This window comes from Herpailurus yagouaroundi, unplaced genomic scaffold (assembly GCF_014898765.1).
Source record: "Herpailurus yagouaroundi ecotype Mexico unplaced genomic scaffold, PumYag 29, whole genome shotgun sequence".
Classification (NCBI taxonomy): domain Eukaryota; kingdom Metazoa; phylum Chordata; class Mammalia; order Carnivora; family Felidae; genus Herpailurus; species Herpailurus yagouaroundi.
Window position 1 is genome coordinate 104,363,741 of NW_024412377.1, and position 8,377 is coordinate 104,372,117.

Sequence of the window (8,377 nt, forward strand, 5' to 3'; positions counted from 1 at the left end):
ACGCATCTTCTGTAGCTTCTTCTCCTCTCTCAGCCTTTATATAATTGAAGAGAGTTAGGGCCTTCCTCTGGATTGAACTTTGGCTAAAGAGACTGTTGTGGCTGGTTTGATCTTCTATCCAGACCACCAAAACTTTCTCCATATCAGCAATAAGGCTGTTTTGCTGTCTTTTTAAAATTTAATTTAATTTTTTATTTAAATTTTAGCTGACATACTGTACAATATTGATTTCAGGAGTAGAATTCAGTGATTCATCTCTTACATACAACACTCAGGACTCATCACAACAAGTGCCCTTTTTTAAAAAAAAAACTTAAAAAATGTTTATTTGTTTTTGAGAGAGAGAGAGAGAGAGAGAGAGGGAGACAGAGAGAGAGAGAGAGAGAGACAGAGACAGAGAGAGACAGAGAGCGCAAGCAAGGTAGGGACACAGAGAGAGACACAAAACCTGAAGCAGGATCGAGGCTCTGAGCTGTCAGTGCAGAGCCCAACGCAGGGCTCTAACCCACAAGCTGTAAGATCATGACCTAAGCAGAAATCGGACGCTTACCTGACTGAGCCACCCAGGCGTGCCAACAGGTGCCCTTCTTAATACCCATCACCCATCTGGCCCAACTCCTACCCACCTCCCCCTGTTAACTCAGTTTGTTCTCTATCATTAAGAGTCTCTTGTGGTTTGTTTCCCTCTCTTCTCTTCCTCTGCCCCTTCACATATGTTCATCTGTTTTGTTTCTTAAATTCCACATATGAGTGAAATCCTATGGTATTTATCATTCTTTGATTGGCTTATTTCGCTTAGCATAATACATTTTAGCTCTATCCATGTCATTGCAAACGGCAGGATTTCATTCTTTTGGATGGCTGAGTAATGTTTCATGGTATATATATACTACATCTTTATCCATTCATCAGTCAATGGACATTTGGACTCTCTCCATCATTTGGCTATTGTTGATAATGCTGCTATAAACATTGGGGTGCATGTACCCCTTCAAACTCGTGTTTTTGTATCATTTGGGTAAATACCTAAAAATGCAATTTTTGGATTGTAGGATAGTTCTATTTCTAGTATCTTTATGTTTATTTATTATAGAGGGAGAGAGAGATAAAAAGGGTGTGGGGAGAGGGGCAGAGAGAAAGGGAGAGACAGAATCTCAAGCAGGCTCCCTGTTGTCAGCCCAGAGCTCTATGTGGGGCTTGAACTCACAAATCATGAGATCATGACATGAGCTGAAATCAAGAGTCAGATGCTTAACCGACTGAGCCACCCAGGTGCCCCTCTATTTTTAGTTTCTTGAGGAACCTCCATACTGTTCTCCAGAGTGGCATTCTCACCTTTTTTCTCCACATCCTCACCAACACCTGTTGCTTTTTATGTTGTTAATTTTAGCCACTCTGACAGGTGTGAGGTGGTATCTCATTTTTTTTTTTAACATTTATTTATTTTTGCGAGACAGAGAGAGACAGAGCATGAGCAGGGAAGGGGCAGAGAGAGAGAGGGAGACACAGAATCTGAAACAGGCTCCAGACTCCAAGCTGTCAGCACAGAGCCTGATGCGGGGCTCAAACTCACAAACCATGAGATCATGACCTGAGCTGAAGTTGGCCATTTAACTGACTGAGCCACCCAGGTGCCCCATCTCATTGTGGTTTTGATTCACCCTGGTGATGAGTGATGTTGAACATCTTTTCATGTGTCTGTTAACCATCTGGATGTCTTTTGTGGAAAGTGTCTCTTCATGTTTTCTGCCCATTTCTCCACTGGGTTGTTTGCTATTTGGGTGTTGAGTTTGATAAGTTCTTTACAGATTTTGAATACTAACCCTTTATCAGATATGTTGTTTGCAAATACCTTCTCCCATTCTATAGGCTGCCTTTTAGTTTTGCTGTTTCCTTTGCTGTGAAGCTTTTTATCCTGATGAAGTCCCAATAATTCATGTTTGCTTTTGTTTCCTTTGCCTTCAGTGACATGTCTCATAAGAAGTTACTCTGGCTGAGGTCGAAGAGGTTGCTGTCTCTTTCCTTCTCTAGGATTTTGATGGTTTCCTGTCTCACATTTAGGTCTTTCATCTATTTTGAGTTTATTTTTGTGTATGGTGTAAGAAAGTGGTCCAGTTTCATTCTTCTGCATGTCGCTGTCCAGTTTTCCCAGTACCATTTGTTGAATTTCCATTGGAAATTCTTTCCTGCTTTGTTGAAGATGAGTTGATCATACAGTTGTGGGTCCATTTCTGGGTTTTCTGTTGTGTTCCATTCACCTAAATGTCTGTTTTTGTATCAGTACCATACTGTCTTAATGACCACGGCTTTGTAATATAGCTTGAAACCTGGAATCGTGATGCCTTCAGTTTTGTTTTTCTTTTCCAGGTTTGCTTTGGCTATGCAGAGTCTTTTGTGGTTCCATACAAATTTTAGGACTGTTTGTTCTAGGAGCTCCTGGGAGGCTCAGTTAGTTGTGTGTCTGACATAGGCTTGGGTCATGATCTCACAGTTTGAGAGTTGGAGCCTTGCATTGGGTTTCTGCTATCAGCACAGAGCCTACTTTGGATCCTCTGTCCTCCCCACCCTCTCTGTACCTCTCTCGCTCATGCTCTCTCTCTCAAAAATAAATAAAACATTAAAAAAAGGGATTGTTTGTTCTAGCACTGCAAAAAATACTGGTGGTATTTTGACAGGGATTGCATTTAATGTGTAGATTGCTTTGGGTAGTATAGACATTTTAACAATGTTTGTTTTTCCAATCCATGAGCACAGAATGCTTTTCCATTTCTTTATGTCCTCTCCAATTCCTTAATAAGTGTTCTATAGTTTTCAGAGTACAGATCTTTTACCTCTTTAGTTAGGTTTATCCCTAGGTATCTTAAGGTTTTTGATGCATGCTTTGCTTTCTTATCATTTCTGTGTTCATTGCAGCAGCACTTAATTTCAAGAACTTTTCCTTTGCATTCACAGCCTGCCTAACTATTTCATGCAAAGGGCCTAGCTTTCAATCTATCATATCTATGATATGCCTTCTTCACTAAACTTGATCATTCCTATCTTTTGATTTAAAGTGAGCGACGTGAGACTCTTCTTTTCACTTGAACACTTAGAGGCCATTGTAGGGTTATTCATTAGGACTAATTTCAATATTGTTGTGTCTCAGGGAACAGGGGGCCTGAGGAGAAAGACAGAGATGGGGGATTGGTTAGTGGGTGGAGCAGTCAGAACACACACATTTATTGATTAAGTTTGCTGTCTTATATGGGCACCCCAAAACAATTACATGGGCACCCTAAAACAATTACAATAGTAATATCAAAGATAACTGATCAGAGATCGCCGTAACACATATGATAACAAAAATGTTTGAAATATCGTGAGAATTGCCAAAATGTGACAAATACAAAGTGAGCAAATGCCATTAGAAAAAATGGTGCTGAGAGTCTTGTTTGATGCAGTGTTGCCACAAACCTTCAATTTGTAAAAAAAACACAGTATCTGTGAAACGCAACAAAGTGAAGCACAATAAAAGAAAATGTGTCTATAAATCAGAAACAGGCTGCATTTGTGCCATTTTTTAAATGGGCCGGAAAAATATTCTTATCAGGAAATATAAGAAAGGGAAGAAATATCCAGAATAAGCATTTCACCTGCAGAAATAGTACTATTACTTGACAATGCTTCTAATTCTGTTTTTCCAAATCAGGCCAATTTGAGGGGACAGGTTTGGAAGATTAAGCTGAGGGTGAAGGTCATAAATAATTTTGACCCTGAGCACTTACCAAGCAAAACCATTGGGAGCTCAAACTTTCCCTCCTTTTTTCACCTTCTAGCTCTTTCCCTTTCTTTGGCCTGGTCCTTGTTGATGCACATCTTCTCCATTGAGAATCTCAATCTCTCAAACATCTCTTCTGCTATTCCCTGTGCTGATCTTTGTTTTGGGGCTGGTTGGCCTCCATTGGGAGTTCCTATCCACCACCTTGATGACCCTGTTATGCCGGTCTGCTGATGCCTCTCTGTTTCCTCACCAGTGTTCTAGTTCTCTAAGTCAAGAACAACCCAAAGGGTAGTCTGGATCTTTCCGTCCACCTAGAACTCTTTGTTTTAAGGAGATTTAGACAACCAATCCCAAAGATGGGTTGTGGACATTTGAATGCCAATGTGCAATGCTACAGATTTTGCTTTTTTATCAGTACCAAACCAGTGACCCAGGAAGACATCTTGGTGTTTCAGTAGCCTACTTGAGCAAGGGTCTTCCTTCTTCCCAAACACAGTTCTCTTAGTGACAGGCCAGAAAATCCATGCATCCTTAAGTACAAAAGACCCCCTGAGAGTTGATTCTGCTCCGATATTGCTCAGGACATGGTCATGCAAATTAAATCCTACTTCTGAAGACTTTTTGAAGCCTTTTAAAAAAGGGAAATACTTCCACAAATGTGCTGACCTGATATTTCACTTAAATACCTAGAGTCTTAATTAAAACAATTTTTCTATCATTTTCTAAAGTAATTCTCTAGGGCTATCAATAGCTCTCTCGATTTTCTGCAAATGATAATGAGGTCATGGAAATTAGACTTTCTGGGAAGTCTGACCATATCTCTAGTCCTAGTACAATCTTTCTCTTAGCCTAACCTTTTACTTTACATCACTAGAATTTGCATTAGGTGGTCCTAGATGATGAGTTGCTTCTTACCATGGCCTTTCTCAGTCAACAGTGTCTATTGAGGGCCCGCATGCTGGTACCAGTACCATAAGAAATTACAAATCTTTGCTTTTAAAACCCTTGCTGTGTGCTTGATCCTGTTGGGTCAGGTAGAGGGTGGGCTGGGTCTCCAGGACATCAGAGGTCACATGTTTTGTCAGTCCAACAGAAGACAGACACCTGCAAGGATAGACTGCCGGTAGTATTTCTGGAAGGAGGTGGTATAGGGTAATCTTTCAGAGCATTGGCTTTCAAGTCAGATAGATCTGGGTCCAGATTTTGGCTCCACCACCCATTAGCTGTCTTCCCTTAGACAAATTTCTTCACCTCTTTGTGCCTTAGTTTCTTTCCTCTTCTGTGAAAGAGGAATGATAATATATCACCCACCTTATGTAGACTTGTTTCAAGGATTGAGAAAAAAAAGGCTTAGCATAGAGCCTGGAACACAACTTAATAGCCTTCATATTAAGTGGCCTATTGGCCTCTTCTTGGAAACTGCTTGTCCCAAGGAGGGCCCAAAGACAGAAATAACTACAGAAATATTGAACATTTAGACTATACCAAGGGAGAGGTGCATTTTTTTTTTCTATTGAGAGCCACTGACCCCTGGTAGAAAAGGATCAATTGAAGGCCTTGTAAAAAAAACTAATTTGCTTTTTTCACCTCAGGGAAATATAAAATATTGAATTTACCTACTTTTAAGAACAAGGAACATAGCACTTTACTCAATAAATACCTTGAATAGATTTCTAGAACTTTAAGGGACCTCAGAGACCATCCACTATAATCTCTTTATTTAATAGATGAGACAGCTGAGGGCCAGAAATATAAACTGACTTCATCATAATTACTTTCCTTCACCATGACAGACCACAGGAATAAAACCTTTACTTCTAACTCCTAGCATTTTCCTGCTATACTCTTGGCCTGGTTGTTCAGGAAAATAATAGGGAGAGGAAGAGAGAAAGGAAATCGAGATGAGTGGGAGAGAAGGAAAAGGAGTCTGAAAGAAAGAGGGAGATACTTATAGAAAGAGGAAAGGACAAAAAAAGAAAGAAACAAGGTGGTCATTTCTTTCTCTCTCTCTTTCTTTCTTTCTTTCTTTCTTTCTTTCTTTCTTTCTTTCTTTCTTTCTTTAAGATTATCTGTTCGTTTGTGTATGTATGTATGTATTTATGTATGTGTGTAATCTATATACCCAAGGTGGGCTTGAATTCAAGATCTAGAGTCATATGCTCCTCCGACTGAGCCAGCCAGGCACCCTCAAAGTGGTCATTTCTAACAGCAATAGAGTTTCATTAAATACTTATCATGTCAAGTTAACCTTCTTTCCTTTTTCATTGAGGTCTGATATTCTGAATGAATATTTGGGTAAGTGACAGATCCTCATCACCAGTTGGGAGCCTATGGAAATAATCCAGGTGAGAAATGTTAATGACTCAGATGAGGGTAGCAGCAATAGAGTGGTTCTAGAAGTTGGATCTGGGATATATTTCAGAGAGATAGAGGTATATTGTTGGATTGGATGTTGGGAGGCAAGTGAATTCAAAGTTTTTGATTTGAGTAATTGGATGGTGATAACCATTTGCTGAAATGGGTTAAGCCTTTGGGTATGCTTTATTCGATTTCTCAGGAAAAATTTTATGTGTATAGTCGGATATTTGAGTTGGGAGTTCAGGAAGGAGCAAGGCTGAAGATACAAATTTGGGACTTGTCGGTCGGTAAGATATTTATGGAACTGGATGAGATCATCTGGAGATGGAATAAAAGTAGAAAGAAGAAGAATGCGGAGTCCTGAGTTCAGAGTACTCTATCTTTTAGAAGATTAGCAGAGGAAAGGGTGCCACAAATGAGACCCAGGAGTTATTATTGAGGAAATGCTGAAGACACGGTTTTCTGGAGTTTCAGCAAGTAATTTAATAGAATCATTTGTAAGGGATGAATGGGATATGGAAGAGTGTGGGCAGGATAGTAGTACAGGTAGGTGGGTTAGGACTGTTTGCACCAAATAAGGGTGGGAACTTGAAGATCTCTAGGAGAGTACCTCAGGTCTTGGTCATGAACCTGGTTAAAAACCTCTTGAGTACAAAGAACTTGGGTCAGGTTTGCAATGACACAAAGATGGGGAGATAGTTACATCAGATTGATTAGCAGGTTATTTTATTTTTTAAGTTGTATTTATTTATTTATTTATTTATTTTAAATATTTATTTATTTTGAGATAGAGAGAGACTACAAGCAAGGGAATGGCAGAGAGAGAGAGAGAGAGAGAGAGAGAGAGAGAGAGAGAGAGAGACAGCAAATCCCAAGCAGGTCTGCACTGTCAGAGCAGAGCTTGACTTGGGGCTCGAACCCAAGAACCTGTGAGCCAAAATCAAGAGTCATATGCTTAATTGACTGAGCCACCTAGGTGCCTCTTATTATATTTTAGAGAGACAGGGTGGGGAGAGAGACAGAGGGGAAGAGAGGGAGCTCGATGCTCCATGGGCTATGACCTGAGCTGGCCCCTGATTAGCAGGTTTTGAAAAATGTGGTGAGTCATAGTACATGCCCTGTATCTGTTGTGCTAAACCAAGTATGGGGTGATGACGGCCTGGTCTGGAATGGTGCTCATGAGAGTGGCGGATTAGACTCTAGACACATTTGAAAAGAGAGTTGACAGGATTTTGTGACTGATTAGATAAAGTGGTGAAGGAGAGAAAAGAAGTCCAATTGATTCAAGGGTACTGTAATTAATGTTTTTAGTGTAGGATGGAATAATAATAATGATAATAATAATAATAATAACCCAGCCCAACATGAACTAATAACTCATTCTTTACCAGAACCTGTAGTAAATCCGATAGTTTGAATTTATATAGTTGGTTCTATATATTGAAGGGATAGTAAAAATAATTATAGCACATTGGCTCTTCCAAGCTTAAAAGATTATGAATTAACCAATTAATATGTTTCTGTTTGCACAAAAGCTGGTAGCTGAAAGCCAAATGGTATAATAAGATCGGTTCAGACTTCACTTTTTGATGCTTTGCCAGTTGTTTATTGATATGATTGCATTTATTTATGAGGCTGCTGGTAATTTGAATTGCTGTAAGGGCCTGAGTTATTTTACAGAACCGTTCTCTCCTGCTTAACTAAATGACATTAATCTTACCCCTCTGAAGCAATGCCTAGTGGCCAAGTAGAGATTTCTGTCTAGAGCATCTAAGATGCTCTTAGTGATTGGAATGTGTGAGAGCCATGAAGGAAAGGCCTGTAGCATTTTTTCCATACCTCAGAGACTTTGCTAAGATCCTGGATGGTGTTCACAAAGTGGGAGGAGGCATATTCAACATTCTTCAGGGGAAAAAAAACTTTTCAAGCACTTATTTATATAATCACTCATTTACATATCATCATTTTCTTACCATTGAACTCAGGTATGCTGTTAAAAAGAATGAATATTATGGTCTTAAAAAACCCTCAAACTTGGGGCCACCTGGGTGGCTCAGTCCGTTGAACATCTGACTTCGGCTCAGGTCATGGTCTTGAGGTTTGTGAGTTCAAGCTCCACATCGGGCTCGCTGCTGTCAGTCTGTCAGCGCAGAGCCCAATTCGGATCCTCTGTCCTCCTCTCTTTTCCCCTCCTCCACTTGTGCTCCCCGCCAAACAAAACAAAACAAAACAAAACAAAACAAAACAAAACAAAACAAA

General features: G+C 39.8%; 2 long non-coding RNA genes across 2 annotated transcripts in view; both read left to right on the forward strand.

The window, feature by feature from the left end:
* LOC121014958 (uncharacterized) overlaps positions 1 to 6,917 on the forward strand; it is a 56,301-nt gene extending 49,384 nt beyond the window's left edge. Inside the window, exon 4 of the long non-coding RNA XR_005783535.1 lies at positions 6,030 to 6,917. This is a non-coding gene — a long non-coding RNA (uncharacterized LOC121014958). The remainder of the gene's footprint in view (positions 1 to 6,029) is intronic.
* The window catches only part of LOC121014949 (uncharacterized), a 115,417-nt gene that overhangs the window by 70,838 nt on the left and 36,202 nt on the right, over positions 1 to 8,377 (forward strand). The gene's annotated exons all lie outside the window — the stretch shown is intronic.